General features: G+C 34.5%; 1 protein-coding gene and 1 pseudogene across 3 annotated transcripts in view; both read left to right on the forward strand.

Moving 5' to 3' along the window:
* LOC309665343 (up-regulator of cell proliferation) overlaps positions 1 to 15962 on the forward strand; it is a 102764-nt gene that overhangs the window by 17910 nt on the left and 68892 nt on the right. The window lies entirely within an intron of this gene.
* On the forward strand, positions 3771 to 7365 carry LOC309665365 (NTF2-related export protein 2 pseudogene; annotated as a pseudogene). Its single transcript has one exon. The product of its transcript is annotated as an NTF2-related export protein 2 pseudogene (transcript).

Genomic DNA, 15962 nt, shown 5'->3' on the forward strand with positions numbered 1-15962 from the left:
AGAAATATAGATCAGTGGAACAGGATAGAAAGCCCAGAGATAAACCCACACACATACGGTCACCTTATCTTTGATAAAGGAGGCAAGAATATACAATGGAAAAAAGACAGCCTCTTCAATAAGTGGTGCTGGGAAAACTGGACAGCTATATATAAAAGAATGACATTAGAACACTTCCTAACACCATACACAAAAATAAACTCAAAATGGATTGAAGACCTAAATGTAAGGCCAGACACTATAAAACTCTTAGAGGAAAACATAGGCAGAACACTCCATGACATAAATCACAGCAAGATCCTTTTTGGCCCACCTCCTACAGAAATGGAAATAAAAACAAAAATAAACAAATGGGACCAAACCAAACTTGAAAGCTTTTGCACAGCAAAGGATACCATAAAACAAAAAGAGAACTCACAGAATGGGAGAATATATTTGCAAATGATGTGACCAACAATGGATTAATCTCCAGTATATACAAACAGTTCATGTGGCTCAATATCAAAAACACAAACAACCCAATCAAAAAAAAAAAATGGGCAGAAGACTTAAATAGACATTTCTCCAAAGAAGATATACAGAGTAACAAGAGACACATGAAAAGATGCTCAACATCGCTAATTATTAGAGAAATGCAAATCAAAATTACAGTGAGATATCACCTCACAGCAGTCAGAATGTCCATTGTCAAAAAGTCTACAAGCAATACTGGAGAGGGTGTGGAGAAAAGAGAACCCTCCTACACTGTTGCTGGGAGTGTAAATTGGTGCAGCCACTATGGAGAACATTATGAAAGTTCCTTAAGAAACTAAAAATAGAGCTAACATATGATCCAGCAGTCCCACTCCTGGGCAGAATATCAGGAGAAAAACATGGTTCAAAAGGATTTATGCATCCCAATGTTCATTGCAACACTGTTTGCAATAGCCAAGATGTGGAAGAAACCTAAATGTCCATTGACAGATGAATGGATTCAGAAGATGTGGTACATATATACAATGGAATATTACTCAGCTATTAAAAAAGAATGAAATAATGCCATTTGCAGCAACATAGATGGACATGGAGATGATCTTACTAAGGGAAGTAAGTCAGGCAGAGGAAGACAAATATCATATGATATCGCTTACATGCGGATATCATGACACAAAAAGATGACACAAAACAAACTTATTTACAAAACAGAAACAGACTCACAGATTTAGAGAACAAATTTATGGTTACCAGGGGGAAACAATGGGGGGAGGGACAGATTGGGAGTTTGGGATTGATATTACACATTGCTATATTTAAAATAGATAACCAACAGGGACCTGCTGTACAGCACAGGGAACTCTGCTCAGTACTCTGGAAAAACCTAAATGAGAAAAGAATTTGAAAAAGCATAGATATATTTATATGTATAACTGAATCACTTTGCTGTAAACCTGAAACTAACACAACATTGTAAATCAACTCTACTCCAATATAAAATAAAATAAAATAAGATAAAATAAAATAAAATAAAACAGTTTATGGCAGATATAGTAGACAAAGACTTTAAAACAAAGTCCTAAAGATGCTGAAAGAATTAAAGGAATATGTGGAGAAAATCAAGAAAACCATGAATGAACATAATGGAAATATCAATAAAAAGATAGAAAACCTAAAAAGAAAACAAAACAAAATTCTGGAGCTGAAGAGGAAATAATGGAAATGAAAAATTCACTAGCAGCATTCAAAGCAGGTTTGGCAGGCAGAAGAATAAATCAGTGAACTTGAATATAGGGTAATGGAAATTATCAAGGCTGAGGAACATAAAAAGAAAAGATAAAGATAACAGAAATTATCTAGTCTGAGGAACAGAAAGAGAAAAGATTGAGCAAAAGCACAGAGCTTAAGAGACTGACTGGGCATCATCAAAAAGACCAAGATACGCATGTGGGAGTCCTTGAAGGAGCAGAGAGAAAGATGCAGAGAGAATATTGGAAGAGATAATGGCTGAAAACTTCTGTAATTTAAAGAAAGGCATGCATGTAAACATCCAAGAAGCTCAGTGAACTCCAAGTAAGATTAAATCAAAGAGACCTACACCAAGACACATTATAATTAAAGTTTCAAAAGACAAAGAAAAAGAAGAAATCTTGACAACAGCAAGTGAGAAGCAAATCATTACATACAAATGATCCTCAATGAGATTATCTGCAGATTCTCATTAGAAACTTTGGAGCCCAGAAGATAGTGGACAGATATATTCAAAGTGCTTAAAAAACAAAAAACAAAAATCTGTCAACCAAGATTCATGTGTCTAGCAAAACTGTCCTTCAAAAATGAGGGAGAAATCAAGACATTCCCAGATGAACAAAAGCTGAGGGAGTTTGTGACCACTAGAGTAGCCCTGGAAGAAGTGCTCAAAAGTGTGCTGCAAAGACAAAGAACGTTAGACCATAACCCTAAGCTCTATGGAGAAATAGAGATCTCAGTAAAGATAAATACATGGGCAATTATAATAGCTAGTATTATTGTAACAATGGTTTATAACTGCACTCTTTGTTTTCTAAATGATTTAAGAGACCAATATATTTAAATTTAAAAATTAATGTAACAGCTAGCATTACTGTAACATTGATTTGTAACTCCAAATCTTGTTCTGTATGTAATTTAGGAGACTAATGCATTTAAAGAATTATTAATTTATGTTTGGGGGCACACATTGTATAAAGATGTAATTTTGTAACGTCAGAAACCAAAAGCAGTGGGGACAGAGTGTAAAGGACCATAGTGTTTGTATGTTATTCAAGTTAACCTGCTATAAATTCAAATTAGAATGTTACAACCTTAGGACATTAAATGTAATCCCCATGGCAACCACAAAGAAAATTTCTATAGAATATACACAAAAGGAAATCAAGAAGGAATTCAAACATTTTACTACCAAAAAATCAACTAAGCACAAAAGAAGAGAGGAATGAGGGACAAAAAGCTACAGGCCTATAGAAAATTTGTTTCTATAGTAGAGTGACAGAAATAAGTGCCTCATTATCAGTAATTACTTTAAATGAAAGTGTATTAAACTCTCCCATTAAAAGAGAGAGATTGGCAGAATTGGTAAAAACACATGGTCCAACTATATGCTGTCTCTAAGAGACTCACTTTTGAGATCCAATGACACAAACTTGTGAAAGTAAAAGATTGGAGAAAGATATTGCATGCAAATAACTACCAAGAGAGAATGGCAGTGGCTATACTAATTTCAGACAAAATAGGCTTTAAATTGAAAACATTTACAAGAGACAGAGAAGGCCATCACATGTTAACAAACATTTCAATACAGCAAGAAGATATAATAATTATAATCATTTATGCACCCAATGTCAGACCATCAAAATATATGACACAAAAACTGACAGAATTGGAGGGGAAAACAGTTCTACAATAATAGTTGTAGATTCCAATACCCCACTCAGAATAATGGGTAGAACAACCAGACAGAAGATAAATGAGGAAATAGAGGACTTCAACAACACAATAAACAAAGTGTATCTAATAGACATATACAGAACACTCCTCACAACAACAACAGCATACCTATTCTGCTTAAGTGCATATGGGACCTTTTCCTGGAAAGACCGTAAGTAGGACCACAGTGGTTTTTAAAAGATAGATATCACACAATGTATATTCTCTGACCACAGTGAGATGAAATTAGAAATCAGTAACATAAACTGGAAAATTCACAAAATTGTGGAGGGTAAACAACGTCCTTTTTTTTTTTTTTTTTTTTTAACAACGTCCTTTTAAACAACCAATGGATCAAAGGTGAAATCACAAGGAAATTGGAAAATAGTTAAGAAGAGATGAATGAAAATGTAAACACACCATATTAACACTTATGGGCTGCATCAAAAGTGGTACTAAGGGGAAAATTTATAATTATAAATGCTTACATTAAAAACAAGAAACTTCTCATATAAAAAACCTAACTTTACAACCTTAAGTTTTACTAGGACAAGAAGAACAAACTAAATGCAAAGCTACCGCAAGGAAGGAAGTAATAAAGATTAGAGCAGAGATCAATGAAATAGAGAATAGAAAAAGAATAGAGAATATCAGTGACCCAAAATTTGGTTCTTCAAAAAGATCAACAAAATTGACAAACCTTTTGTTAGGTGGACTAAGAAAAAATTAGGGAAGACTCAAATTACTAAAATCAGAAATGAAAGTGGGGGGACTTCCCTGGTGGTCCAGTGGTTAAGAATCTGCCTTCCAGTGCCGGGGACATGGGTTCGATCCCTGGTCGTGGAACTAAGATCCCACATGCCATGAGGCAACTAATCCCGAGCACTCTAGAGCCCGCGTACTACAACTAGAGAGCCCATATGCTGCAACTACTGAGCCTGTGTGCTCTGGAGCCCATGCGCCACAACTACTGAGCCCTCGCACTCTGGACCCTGTGTGCCACAACTAGAGAGAAGCCCGCACACTGCAATGAAAGATCCCGCATGCTGCAACAAAGATCCTGCCTGCCACAACTAAGACCCAATGCAGCTAAATAAATAAATAAATAAATAAATAATTTAAAAAAAAAGAAATGAAAGTGGGGACATTACTACTGATTCAACACAAATAAAAAATAGAGTACTGCGAACAATCATATGCCCCCAAATTGGATAACCGTAGGTAAAACAGACAAGTTCCTCGAAACTTAAAACCTACAAAGAAGTAGAAAATCTGAATAGACCTAACCTACCAAGACTAAATCTCAAAAAAATAGAAAGTTTGAATAGATCTTACCTCCAAGACTAAATCACAAGGAAATATAAAATCTGAATAGTAAGGAGATTGAATTCAATTATTATTGAAATAATAATATTAAAAAACCCTTCCAACAAAGAAGAGCCCTGGTCCTGATGGATTCACTGGTGAATTCTACCAAACATTTAAAGAAGAACTAATACTAACCTTTTTCAATCTTTTACAAAAAATTGAAGAGGAGGGAACACTTCCTAACTCATTGTATAAGACCAGTAAAGTCAGACAAAAACAGTAGAAGAAAACTACAGAACACTATCTCTTGTGCTCTCTGATGAAAAAATCCTTAACAAAATACTAACAAATATGTATTCAGAAGCATATTAAAAGGCTTATACTCCAAGTAAAAGGTGAACAGAGAAGGGAAGGGGGTATACTGAGAAGTAGCTGCAGTTAGAGCTATTGGGAAGAGAGCCAGAGAAAGAGTATATCAAAACTATGAGGAAATTCAGAAAAGGCTGGGCTTAGGTAAATAGTGGGAATACACCAAGGAATGAATGACCATTTTCAGGAAGAGCCCCTATCCTGGCATGCATGCCAATGAGTTTGGATGAGGATGTAGTGATGTTGCCTTTGCTGGAACAGGCTGTTTGGGCTCTCTGATGGCCACATCTGTTGCTTTTAAAACTTATGTAGATCAGACATGTAGAGCTGCTGAGGAATTTGCCAATAACTATTTTTGGATAATGGACTAAAGATGGGCACTAATCAGACTGTAAATGGACAACTTCACTTTAATATGGAGTGGCAATATTAATTTTGGGGGGATGTTGCCTTCTAGTGATTTCCAAGTCAGTATGTTATATTGCCAATCAGTTCATGAGCAAGTTACCCAGACCCAAACTACAGTTCTTGTGACCAGTGGAACTGTGAAGTTTGATGACAACAAACACCGCTACTTCAACCAGATCTTGCCATCAACTGCTCAGTCCACTCCAGAAAACTCTGTGTCAAAGATTATGAGTAATTGCTTCCATTTTCAAGATTGGGCTAGTTGTTAAAGGGGGCAAAAGTCCATTGCCCTTTTGGTCTATTCCAGCTACAGGAATTTATGTGAATTAATTCTTTTAATTGTAGAAGCATCGTGAACTACTATGTGCTGAAACTAAATTTCTTTAATTTTAAAAATTCCTAGCAGCTTCTTTTTTAGGAGCTGCCATTTTGGATTGTGTCACTAAAAGCTTTAATGCTAGTTTTTGCATGCCTTATATATATTATACTAATGACATTCTTAAACATATGATCTCTGTAGTAACACTCAGTGTGAACCCAGCCTATCACAGAAATGAAACCCTTCTATAATACTATCTATGAGATATTAGCACAACTTAAGTCTCTGAGAGGAAGTGAGTTTTTAAAACGTTGTTGTTAGTAGGTTAATTTTGTAGTAAAATACTTGCCTATTTCCAGTAAACAACAGTAATGCTGTTTTTTTTTTGTTTTTTAAAAAATTTTTTATTTATTTATTTATGGCTGTGTTGGGTCTTCGCTTCCGTGTGAGGGCTTTCTCCAGTTGCGGCAAATGGGGGCCACTCTTCATTGTGGTGCGCGAGCCTCTCATTATCGCGGCCTCTCTTGTTGCGGAGCACAGGCTCCAGACGCGCAGGCTCAGTAATTGTGGCTCACGGGCCTAGTTGCTCCGCGGCATGTGGGATCTTCCCAGACCAGGGCTCGAACCCGTGTCGCCTGCATTGGCAGGCAGACTCTCAACCACTGCGCCACCAGGGAAGCCCCAGTAATGCTGTTTTAATATATGGCTTTTCCAAATCAGTTCAATGAAAATAATACTTATTGATTTAGGTTTGCATAACTACTTTGACATTGGAATCACATGTAGTGATGTTCAATGGTCTTTTTCATGTTAAGCAATGTCTTTTATGTTAGCCAGTTTTCTTATGGAGTGAATAGATCCACTAAAGAGGTGTAAAATATTCTTGGATGATACCTGAATATTTGATACATTTGGTGACTTAAAAGCAAAGCTTCTTAAAAATATTTTTCTTAACAACTCCAGGTCTATAACTTTAGCTAATTAATGGTGATAAGACTATTAAATTAATGGGAGAATGAGGAATGAAAAATGTAGAGATCCAGGGTTGGAGCCAAAAGTAAGGACAGGTGGCCAAATGGTAAGTTTTTAGTACCTGTTTTTCTACCTTATAAAAATGTAGCCTATTTTACAGTGTATATATGTATACGTATAGCTGATTCACTTTGTTATACAGCAGAAACTAACATACCATTGTAAAACAATTATATTCCAGTAAAGATGTTAAAAAAAAGATTTTAAAAAATGTAGCCTATTTTAAATCACTTGCCAAATAATCATGAGTGCCACTTCGTTTTAAGAATGATTTTTAAAGGTTTTTCCACTTCACCTCATACTTACCACCAATATATGTTTAAATTTATTCAAGAAATTATGGAGGTAAAATGTCAGCAATAAGCCTAATCCTATAAAATTTGGAAGCAAAGCCATTACTATGTCTTTGTGACACCATAACTTCTAAGCCTTCCATGTGAACTTTAGGTCAGAAGTCTCTTGTGTATTATGCATCCTTCAAATAAGTGATTTCCCTCTATTTTAGTCATTTAATGTTAAAATTATTTAATTTTGTTGTTCTTCCATATGACATTGAGCAAATAGAGCTGTTTTAAAACATATGTTTGTTAGGTGACTCTTTGTCTTTTTTGAGAAAAAATAAAGAATAGCAGATCATTATAAACCTATAAACTTCAAAAGGACAAGTTCATTAATTTTGTCTCAACATCTAAAGATAAATAAACCTAACTTTAGTTTTTGATTAAATTTTAAACATCTTTTCTATTCTTTATTTTTTTAATGTTTTAAAGCTAGATGTGCCTGTTTTGTTTCTACATTGCAACTCAAAACTAATGTTTCTTATCACTTAATTTAAAACTAGTAATTCATTTACTTTTGCCCCAATCTACACACTATATTTCTGATATAATAATGAAAGAAAATTAAATAAGAGAAGGCGGTGGAACTGAAATTTAGACCACACCTTCCTATATTACTGATCAAACACTCACTGTATCCTACTCAAAATGCGCTTATTCTTATTTTGGATTGACTTTTTAAAATTACGCTTAGTAATCATCAGATTGCCCAAACACTGCCCTTTCCTATGTTTAAGAACAGTCTCAAAACTTCATTTAACTATCAACAACTGAATTAAATAGTGTATACTATTCATTAGCTGTTGTATGTTTTAAGGCTTGTATATGAATTGTATATACCAAATTATTTATAAATTTTAAATGACTAGAACCACTCATATGGACTAGATTGTATTCTTTACATGCTCATATTTTTGTAACTTGAAAAGGTAAAATAATATTTGCTTTGTGCCAAGTTTTCTCAAAAGGAAAAGGATTATATACCATGACCAAGTCGGATTTATCCCTAGAATTTAAGGATGGTTCAACATAGGAAAACCAATCATTGTAATACATTACATTAACAGTAGAAAGGGAAAAAAACCACATGATTATCTTAACTGTTGCATAAAAGCATTTTACACAATTTAACAGCTTTTTATGATAAAAAAACACACAACAAACTATGAATAGAAGGAATACCTCAACATAATAAAAGCTGTATATGAAAACCCCACAGTGAACATCTTTCACTCAAAAGTGAAAGTCTGAAAGCTTTTCCTCTAAGATCAGGAGCAAGATAAAAAGGTCCACTTTCACCATTTCTATTTAACATAGTCTTGGGAATTCTAACCAGAGCAGTTAGGCAAGAAAAGGAAATGAAAGGCATCCGAATTGGAAAGGAAGAAGTAAAATGATCTCTGTACACAAATGATATGATCTTATAGGTAGAAAACTCTAAAGATTCCACACACATACACAAATTGTTAGAACTTATAAACAATTTCAGTAGAGTCACAGGATACAAAATCAACACAAAAAGTCAGTTGCATTTCTATACACGAACAGTGAACCAAAAAGAAATTAAGAAAACAATTCCATTTACATTAGCATCAAAAAGAATAAAATACTTAGTAATACTTAGGAAGCAAGGAAGTGAAAGGCATGTACAATGAAAACTGCAAAACATTGCTAAAAGAAATTAAAGAATGCATAAACAAATGGAAAGACATTCCATGTTCACATTGGAAATCTTAATATTGTTAAGATTATCAATATTACCAAAGAAATCTACCATTTCAATGAAGTTGTTATCAAAATCCCAGTGACAGTTTTTGCACAAATGGAAAAACCCATTCTAAAATACATATAGAATCTCACGGGACACTGAATATCCAAAACTATCTTGAAAAAGAACAAAGCTAGAGGACTTGCCATCCTGATTTCACAACTTAGTATTAAGCCATAGTAGTCAAAACAGTGTAATACTGGCAAAAGACCTACATATATAGACTACCCGAATAGAATAGAGATCTCGGAAGTAACCCTCACATAAATAGTCAAATGATTTTCAACAAGGGGACAAAGACAGGCCCCTTGGGGAAAGGACAGGCTTTTCATGAAATGGTGCTGACAAAACTGGATATCCACATGCGAAAATGATGTTAGATCCTCACACCATATACAAAAATAAGCTCATGTATGAGCTTGGGCTGCTGTATCAAAATACTACAGACCGGGTAGCTAAACAATGTAAATTTAATTTTCTCACAATTCTGGAGCCTGGGAAGTCCAAGATTAAGGTGTCAATAGAGTTGGTGTCTGGTGAAGGCCTTCCTCCTGCATTGCAGATGACTGCCTTTTGCTGTGTGCTCATCTGGCCTTTCCTCAGTACATATGGAGAGAGGGTGGAGGGGGCACTCTGATTTCTTTTCCTCTTCTTATAAGGTCATTAATCCTGTAGGATTAGGAGCCCACCCTTATGACCTCATTTAACCTTAATTACCTCTTAAAGATCCATCTCCAAATACGCTCACATTGGGGGTTAGGGCTTAAATATGAATTTGGGGGGAACACAGTTCAATCCACAGCAATTCAAAGTGGATCCATGACCTAAATATAAGACCTAAAACTATACAACTCTTAGAATATAGGGCAATAGCTTCATGACATTGGATCTGGCATTGATTTATTGGGTATGACACCAAAAAATCACAGACACAACAACAAAAAAATTAAAATAGACAAGTTGGATTTCATGAAAATTTAAAAACTCTGTGCATCAAAAGACATCAACAAAGTAAAAAGGAAACTCCAAAATGGGAGAAAATATTTGAAAATCAAATATTAATCAGAGATTAATATGAATATATAAAGAACTCCTGAAACTAAACAAGGGAACAAACAACCTGATTAAAAAGTGGGCAAAGGACTTGAATAGGCATTTCTCTAAGGAAGATACACAAATGGCTGATAAGCACATGAAAAGATGTTCATGAAGAGTGGCCCCTGCTTGCCACAACTAGAGAAAGCCCTCGCACAGAAACGAAGACCCAACACAGCCATAAATAAATAAAAATAAATAAATTAAAAAAAAAAAAAAGAAAAGATGTTCAACATCACTAGTTATTCAGCAAATGCAAATTGAAACTATAGTGAGATACCCCCCACACCCGTTAGAATGACTGCTATCAAAAAAACAGTAAATAACAAGTGTCAGTGAGGATGAGGAAAAATTGGAATTGTGCACTGGTGGTGAGAATGTAATATGGTACAACCACTGGGGAAAAGGGAATGGTGGTTCCTCAAAGAATTAAACATAGACTTACCATTTAATCCAGCAATTCCACTTCTGGGTATTTACTCAAAATAATTGAAAGAGGGTCTGGAAGAAATATTTGTACACGCACGTTTATAGCAACGTTACTCACAATACTCAAGAGGTCGAAACCAGCTAAGTGTCCAGTGGTGGATGAATGGATAAACAAAATGTGGTATATATGCATTCAATGGAATAGTATTCAACCTTAAAAAGGAAGAAAATTCTGACATATACTACAAAATGGATGAAACTTGAGGACATTATGCTAAGTGAAATAAGCCAATCACAAAAAGACAAATAATGTATGATTCTACTTATAAGAAGTACTTAGAATAGACAAAATCATAGAGACAGAAAGTAGAATGGTGGTTGCCAGTAGCTAGGGGGAGGGTGGAATGGGGAGTTATTGTTTAATTAGTACAGAATTTCAGTCTTGCAAGATGAAAAGAGTTCTGGAGATGGGTCATGGTGATGGTAGCACAACAATATAAATATACTTAACACCATTGAATTGTACACTTAAAAATAGTTAATACGGTAAATTTTATGTGTATTTCATCACAGTAAAAAAAAAAAAAAAAAAAAAAAAGACAATTGAGCCCATGATCACAGCAAACTTAACCTTTCATCTTGACAGTTTTGACAGCCTTGTAAGTAATGGGCTCAAAAATCAAATCCAAGACCTGTACTAGAGTCTAAATACATTTGTATCCCAAAGTGCTATGGCCCTAGATTAAGTGGCAACATGAAGTAACTCTTCTAAATTTCAGCCTAGGTTTGTACTAATGGGTGGTCTGGGGGGGGCCTCAAACCTTGAACTTGGTGGAGATAATTCTAAACTGATAATACTTCCAGATGCTTAACAGAAGCAAATGCAGATCCTCTGTGGAGGAGAGTGTGGTCATCTAAGGCCTCAAGTTAGTTAATTTTTTAAGCATGATAACTGGTACCATGGTGAGAAGTAGCAAAACCAAAAGATAATCAAAACAGACTTTAAGCACTGGAATTACAAAAAATGAATTATCATGAGCAGAGGTCCAGAAGGAAGTAGAAATCTCTCTATTGCTTAAGGCCTTGCCCTTTTGGAAGAAATACTATTTTTCAAAATTATAAGATCCTTGTTCACCAGTGTTTTTATTCCTCCTCCTTAAAAATATGCAGAGTTTATAAAAATTGATAAGGAAAAGGCCCAATGGAAAAAGCAGGTGAAGGATATGAGTAACAATTTACATTGGAGGAAATCCAATGACTAAAGACAGTTTGAAAAGATTCCCAGCCTCACTGGTGATCACGGAAAATGAAATTGAAAACAATAAAGGGATATTCTTTTTCATTTAGCCATAATACTTCAGAGCAGGGCCTCAGATGCTCTTGATGGGAGTGTGGATTGCTCCATTCTTTGGTAAGAAAAGCCTGGAAATAGATATTATGATGAAAAATACACATGTTCTTTGAAATTTCATTTTGGGGGATATATCTTGTGGAAATAAAGCATACACAAACACACAAACAAACACATATTTTCCACAGGCATGTTTCTAGGGGCATAAATATATACACAATTAACAGCTGAAAGCTACTTGAATGCCAATCAATAGAATGTTTGTACCTCTTTACTATGGATTATTTATTATGCAGTTATTAAAAAGATGAATTATATTTGTTATGGTAACCTGTGATCAGCGATCTTTGATATTACTATTTTAATTGTCTTGCGGTGCCACAAACCACTCCCATATAAGACGGTGAACTTAATCAATAAATGTTGTGTGTGTTCTGACTGCTCGACTTATCAGCTGTACCGTCACCTCTGTCCCTCTCCTTAGGCCTCTCTATTCCCTGAGGCAAAACAATATTGAAATTGGCCAATTAATAACCTACAATGGCCTGTAAGCATTCAAGTGAAAGAAAGAGTTGCATGTCTCTCACTTTAAGTCAAAAGCTAGAAATGATTACGCTTAGTGAGGAAGGCATGTCAAAATCCAAGATAGGCTGAAAGCGAGGCCTCTTGCACCAAACAGTTAGCCAAGTTGTGAATGCAAAGAATACTTTCTTTTTTCTTCTTTTTAAAAATAATTGTTTAATATGCAACTAATATGCGATTACTATAGAAAAATTAGAAAATAAGTAAAACAAATCATCTAATTCTTTTGCATGAAAATAATGTTAACCTTTTTAATATGTTTCCAGATTTTTTCTATATAAACCTATGTACTTCTTAAAGCAGCTTATTGAGAGACATTTCTCACACCATGCAATTAATCCATTAATGTGTACAATTCAGTGGCTTTTTAGTATATTCACAAGATTATGAAAATCACCACATCCTAGTTTAGAACATTTTCATGACTCCAAAAAAGAAACCCCAATTAGCAACCCCAATGACCCCCCCATTTACTCATAACCACCACCCTCAGTCCTGGACAACCACTAATCTACTTTCTATCTCTCTCTATTTACCTATTCTGGCCATTTCATATAAATGGAATTATACAATATATGGTCTTTTGTGACTGGATTAATTCATTTAGCATGTTTTCAAGCTTCATCCATGTTGTAGCATGTGTCATACTATTTTTAAATTGCCAAATAATATTCCATTTTGTGGATATACCACAACTATATACTTTTAATAAAAACTGTATCATACAAAATGACTACTAGTAGATGTAAGATTTCTTTTAGAGGTGATGAAAATGTTCTATAATTGGTTGATGTCATGATTATTCAATTCTAAATGTACTGAAAACCATTGACTTGTACACTTTAAATATGTGAATTGCATGATATATGAATTATATCCCAATAAATCTGTTATTAAAAAGTATACCATATTTGCTCTTTAGAAACCACTTTTTAATGATGTTATTAACATTCTCCCACATAACTAAGTAGGTTTCAAAGTATAGTTTTTAATGGCCATATAATGATTTTTATTTTACTTAACAAATCCCCTAGTTTTATTTTTTTAATTAATTAATTAATTAATTATTTTTCATGTTTTATCATTTTATTAGGAATAATTCCAAATGGGGTATGGAGAAAATTTATTCGTTGAGTTTTTTGTGTTTTTTTTTTTAATTAGGTCCCATTTGTTTATTTTTGTTTTTATTTCCATTACTCTAGGAGGTGGATCAAAAAAGATCTTGCTGTGATTTATGTCAAAGAGTGTTCTTCCTATGTTTTCCTCTAAGAGTTTTATAGTGTCCAGTCTTACATTTAGGTCTCTAATCCATTTTGAGTTTATTTTTGTGTATGGTGTTAGGGAGTATTCTAATTTCATTCTTTTACATGTAGCTGTCCAGTTTTCCCAGCACCACTTATTGAAGAGACCGTCTTTTCTCCATTGTATATCTTTGCCTCCTTTGTCATAGATTAGTTGACCATAGGTGCGTGGGTTTATCTCTGGGCTTTCTATCTTGTTCCATTGATCTGTGTTTCTGTTTTTGTGCCAGTACCATATTGTCTTGATTACTGTATCTTTGTAGTATAGTCTAAAGTCAGGGAGTCTGATTCCTCCAGCTCCGTTTTTTTCCCTCAAGACTGCTTTGGCTATTCGGGGTCTTTTGTGTCTCCATTCAAATTTTAAGATGATTTGTTCTAGCTCCGTAAAAAATGCCATTGGTAATTTGATAGGGATTGCATTGAATCTGTAGATTGCTTTGGGTAGTATAGTCATTTTCACAATGTTGATTCTTCCAATCCAAGAACATGATATATCTCTCCATCTGTTGGTATCATCTTTAATTTCTTTCATCAGTGTCTTATAGTTTTCTGCATACAGGTCTTTTGTCTCCCTAGGTAGGTTTATTCCTAGGTATTTTATTCTTTTTGTTGCAATGGTAAATGGGAGTGTTTCCATAATTTCTCTTTCAGATTTTTCATCATTAGTGTATAGGAATGCAAGAGATTTCTGTGCATTAATTTTGTATCCTGCAACTTTACCATATTCATTAATTAGCACTAGCAGTTTTCTGGTGGCAGTTTTACGATTCTCTATGTATAGTATCATGTCATCTGCAAACAGTGACAGTTTTACTTCTTCTTTTCCAATTTGTATTCCTTTTATTTCTTTTTCTTCTCTGATTGCCGTGGCTAGGACTTCCAGAACTATGTTGAATAATAGTGGTGAGGGTGGACATCCTTGTCTCGTTCCTGATCTTAGAGGAAATGCTTTCAGTTTTTTACCATTGAGAATGATGTTTGCTGTGGGTTTGTCATATATGGCCTTTATTATGTTGAGGTAGGTTCCCTCTATGCCCACTTTCTGGAGAGTTTTTATCATAAATTGGTGTTGAATTTTGTCAAAAGCTTTTTCTGCATCTATTGAGTTGATCATATGGTTTTTATTCTTCAATTTGTTAATATGGTGTATCACATTGATTGATTTGCGTATATTGAAGAATCCTTGCATCCCTGGGATAAATCCCACTTGATCGTGGTGTATGATCCTTTTAATGTGTTGTTGGATTCTGTTTGCCAGTATTTTGTTGAGGATTTTTGCATCTATATTCATCAGTGATATTGGTCTGTAATTTTCTTTTTTTGTAGTGTCTTTGTCTGGTTTTGGTATCAGGGTGATGGTGGCCTCATAGAATGAGTTCGGGAGTGTTCCTTCCTCTGCAATTTTTTGGAAGAGTTTGAGAAGGATAGGTGTTAGCTCTTCTCTAAATGTTTGATAGAATTCACCTGTGAAGCCATCTGGTCCTGGACTTCTGTTTGTTGGAAGATTTTTAATCACAGTTTCAATTTCATTACTTGTGATTGGTCTGTTCATATTTTCTTTTTCTTCCTGGTTCAGTCTTGGAAGGTTATACCTTTCTGAGAATTTGTCCATTTCTTCCAGGTTGTCCATTTTATTGGCATAAAGTTGCTTGTAGTAGTCTCTTAGGATGCTTTGTATTTCTGCGGTGTCTGTTGTAACTTCTCCTTTTTCATTTCTGATTTTATTGATTTGAGTCCTCTCCCTCTTTTTCTTGATGAGTCTGGCTAGTGGTTTATCAATTTTGTTTATCTTCTCAAAGAACCAGCTTTTAGTTTTATTGATCTTTGCTATTGTTTTCTTTGTTTCTATTTCATTTATTTCCGCTCTGATCTTTATGATTTCTTTCCTTCTGCTAACTTTGGGTTTTGTTTGTTCTTCTTTCTCTAGTTCCTTTAGGTGTAGGGTTAGATTGTTTATTTGAGATTTTTCTTGTTTCTTGAGGTAGGCTTGTATAGCTATAAACTTCCCTCTTAGAACTGCCTTTGCTGCATCCCATAGGTTTTGGGTTGTTGTGTTTTCATTGTCGTTTGTGTCTAGGTATTTTTTGATTTCCTCTTTGATTTCTTCAGTGATCTCTTGGTTATTTAGTAACGTATTGTTTAGCCTCCATGTGTTTGTGTTTTTTACGTTTTTTTCCCTGTAATTGATTTCTAATCTCATAGCGTTGTGGTCAGAAAAGATGCT

The sequence above is a fragment of the Balaenoptera physalus genome (assembly GCF_965194825.1).
Source record: "Balaenoptera physalus genome assembly, chromosome: 8".
Classification (NCBI taxonomy): Eukaryota; Metazoa; Chordata; class Mammalia; order Artiodactyla; family Balaenopteridae; genus Balaenoptera; species Balaenoptera physalus.